The sequence below is a fragment of the Nansenia antarctica genome (genome assembly GCF_963989245.1).
Source record: "Nansenia antarctica genome assembly, chromosome: 3".
Lineage (NCBI taxonomy): Eukaryota > Metazoa > Chordata > Actinopteri > Argentiniformes > Microstomatidae > Nansenia > Nansenia antarctica.
Genome location: NC_137688.1, coordinates 47,650,126 through 47,654,450, shown reverse-complemented (window position 1 = coordinate 47,654,450; position 4,325 = coordinate 47,650,126).

The following is a 4,325-nucleotide window of genomic DNA, read 5'->3' as shown; positions in this document are numbered from 1 at the left end:
CATGACAACCATTTAAGATGTGGGGCATGGTTTCAGTTATCTGCTGGTGACTGTGATGTATGCAGTGTGGGCTATGACTGTCAGGAAGCCAGATGGAGAGGTTAAGCTTTGTTGGTAAAACCTGCAGCCTAGCTTTTAAAGTGAAGGTGACAATACACTCATCGAGAGTTACACTTTTGAACACTGCGTGAGAGACCGAGTGATCAGCAGCAGGGAGACATGCCAGATTCCCTTGCAGTTTCAGTTCAGTCCAGTGCTGCACACACACAGACACACATACACACTGTACTTACTATAACTGGTGAAGGTTGTTGTCGTGGTACTGGCTCCATCTGAAGAGGAGTAGCCCGAGGTGCTTAAGGCAGGAGGAAGCAGGCTCAGCCTGGGGGCCTGGGCCAGAGCTGGGCCAGAGCTGGGGTCAAAGCTGGGGTCAGGACTGAGACAGGAGCTGAAACACTTGCGGTGCTGCTGCTGCTATCGGAGTCATTGTCGGACTGGTAGTACCCACGCAATGCCAGGCGGGCACTACGACGCGGCATGACTGATAGGAGAGAGAGAGGGATGGTGGGGGGCATCAAGAGAGCGATAGAGAAACACAAGGTCAAGTGTTAATTCCACACACTGTTTGCATCCCCAACCACTTGGGGGTTCACTTAAGTCAGGTTCAGAAATCCAATCACAAGTGTCTGCTGCTCATTAAAATGTTTCCTCAAATAAAATGCTGGGGTAAGCTCCTGGTGCAACCTGGGACACACAGGTTTTTTGTTTGTAATGTTCAGTTAGGTCATACTGTACATATATTTGGACAGATATTAAAAAAAACAACAACACATATTTTGTTATTTTAGCTGTTTACCAAAACATATTCAGGTTACAGCTATATAATCAATATGGGCTTAACGTGTAGACTCTCAGCTTTAATTTGAGGCTTTTCATATCATGTCTCTGCTCCCTCATTAACGAACGTTAGTGCTTAGTTTAGTCCCGAGGACCTTCCCTTGTGTAACAAAAGGTGGCGTTGTTCTGCAGTGAATTCACCAACTGATTAGCCGCAGCCATTCGGGCTGAGATCCCTTTATGCCACGTATGTTTACAAAGTGGGAGCTATAACTAATAAAGCACATCACACTCACTCACACTTAAAAGATCTTGCAAGTCCCATCAGATAATGCCAATGTTGTTTTATTTTAGATGACTGTCCCAGGATTTACTCAATAAAATGCTATAATCTACTGGAATTGGACGAGTCTTGAGACAATTGTAGCCAATTGAATGCTGAACAGGTGGGCACTGGGACTAACTCTCTTCAGCATAGGCTTATACTGACTACATATTAGGCTACAGTCATTTTGCACAAATACCTGACTGTTACTGTTCAGACTTCTGCTATTCAAAATAAATAACTGTCCATTTGTAGAATGTGCCTACAGCTCTGATTGGACTCAGGTAAAGTCAATTGAAATCAATTCAAGTTGATATGATCAAAAGACACCCAGACACTGTCAAACTGGTTGAGGGACATCATAATCCCTTTCACAACAGGTGGAACTATTGACATTGTGTAATAAACTCATAGAGTAGATTATAATGATTTAAATGATAATTTACTAATGACAGCAAAAGAGGGAGAGAGGAGGATAGAGAGGGAGAGAAGGAGAGAGAGCAGGATGGTGTCGGCACACCAGAGAGAGAGAGCAAGAACCAGGTGAGAAAGTGGACAGGTAGTCAAGACCACAAAAGTAGCCTTGTGAACCGATGGTTCTCGAGCCTAATGGCCCATAGGGCAGGATTCTCCTGTTTCTGTAGCGTGAGGCGGCTTGATGTACAAGTACACCCCCTGGACATGACGCTGGTATGTCGCAGGGTCTTACCCCCAACCAACCCTTAATGCTGAGTTATCATCACAGAGGGGGGGGGTTCCATGCCACAGTCCATGCCACCCCCCCAAGGCAGCAAACCTAGGGGAAACACTGAGAGCAGATAGATGAACTGTTCAGTGTCAATCCTGTAGAGATGGAGATGGAGGTTAAATCTCCAGAATAATGTCCAGCTACAATCGCAACAACATTCACAACATTTCTGGAGCCTGGTAGACCCAGACAACTATAAGAATATTCACCAAGCAGCCCTGAAAGTATTTGCTTTATTTGTCTACATACCTTTGCGAATCAGCTTTTTCTGATATGAATGTAATGAAATCTACATTCTGAACAAGACTGACAGATGACCATTTAAATGACTCTATAAGAGTGAACCTAAGTGGATACACTCCAGCATACACAACTGTAGTAGACTCCATGCAGTGACAGTCATCTCACTAAGTGTAGGAATGAGTCAACACACTTATTACACACATGCACAATATGTTTTGAAAGAGACAAAAAGACAAAATAATTCGTTATGTGAATGAATCTAAGTAATAAGATATGAGTAGCTCTCGGCCACTTACATTTTTTCAAAGTAGCTCTCAGATGAAAAAAGGTTGTAGACCCCTGCTTTATGCTGATACATGCCTGCTATCTAGTGGACATTTAAGGGTACGACCAGGTAGGGGGATATTGCTTGTAACACAATCCTCATTCCTTCTCTCTCTCTAACCTAATCCCATAGTAACCTTCATAATTCAGTTCTAGATATGTATTTTCTTTATGTGGCTAACACAACTCCAATTAAACTGCTTCATAAAGTTAAAGTTAATAAATGTATAGTAATAATCACTTTAATAGTAATTACTTTGTTGTTTAGTATCAGGGAGGGAGGGAGGGAGAATGGATGACCATCTTTCTTCAGTAGGCCTACCATTTCTAGCTCATGTATATTTCTAATGATTCATTATATGTCTTGTACATGATTCTTGTTATGATTCTTGTATATGATTCTTGTATATGATTCTTGTTATGATTACATTTCTATTGGGATATTGCCTCAGGCATAGCTGTAAACATGCTTAGCTACTATATTTGTTTCTGTAATCGCAGTTGCTTCTAGCTATGATATTTAAGATCACTTATCTAGTTACACAATCTTCAGCATAACAAGTTCATAAGATATGAAAAATGCACAAGCAAAAGGAATGGCATCCAAATAATTTTTATTCACGGTGGACAGCAGCTCCGGCCAAGGCTGTTTGCAGTTGTGAGCGTCCTCTGGAGGAGTCGGGCGCTAGAGACAGGAGAGAGAGTTCATATGAGCTTCACCAGGCCTATAGCTACAGAATAGAATACTTTATTAGTTTAGTTAGTATGTCCTTGGTCTATGTGTTCTATGTGTTGACTTACCTCTGCTGTGTCCATCGTTGTGAAGACGGTTACTGGGGGGACGGAGGCCGTCTGCCTGAATAGCAGCTCAGCAGCCCAAGGCTCTTCACAGATGTGAGCATCCTCTGGAGGCGGGAACGCTTCTGTTTCTTTGAAGCTCCGCTCTCCTCACAAGGCGTCATCTCAGCTGTCACTGGGCTGGCCGCTAGAGAGAGGAGAGAGAGTTCATATGAGCTTCACCAGGCCTTAGCTACAGAATAGAATATTTCATTAGTTTGGTTACTATGTCCTTGGTCTATGTGTTCTACATGTTGACTTACCTCTGCTGTGTCCATCGTCGTGGGCAACCTCGATGCCCTCCTGTCCTAGGGCTGGAGGCTGGACACTTATCTTCATATCCTCCTGTCCTTGAGCTGGAGGCTGGACACCATCCTTGATGTCCTCCTGTCCTGGGGCTGGAGGCTGGACACCAGCCTGGTTGGTCCTCTTGCACTATATCAGTTGTTACAGAAGAAGAATCAATGACAGAACATATCTCTTAAAACCCCAGTATTCCTACAACAACAATGCATAGCTTGTCTGTTGTTTTACGATAAACTGGTAAGACTTTACCTTTACATTACATTTCCTTAATGTGAAATTATGTGGAATGTGGCTCTCTTATAAATTCACTGTATATTTCTTTTTTACCTTGCGCTTCACCATTGAACAGAATTTCCTGAATTTCCCTTTCTTCTTCTTCTTCCCACTAGCATCCCTGGCTTGGCTCCTCTCCTTTTCCAGGTCGGAGTTGTCAGAGACGAGGCTCCTCTTCTCCTGCTCCATAACGTGGACTTTTCTTTTGAGGTCTCTCTCTCTCTGTCTGCTTTCCTCCACCTCCCTGCAAAGCAGCAGAGCATTCTCAGCTGCCGCCAGCTTGTCCTCCAGGGCCTCTTTCTGCAGGGCCTTGATGTGGTCCTCTGCCTCCCTGGTGGCGTTGGCGGTCTCCAGGAGGGTCGCCTTGACCCCGGCCAGGCTCCCCTCAGTCTCTCGCTGGGCAGTGAGGGCCTGGCTGCTCTCCTTCTCCAG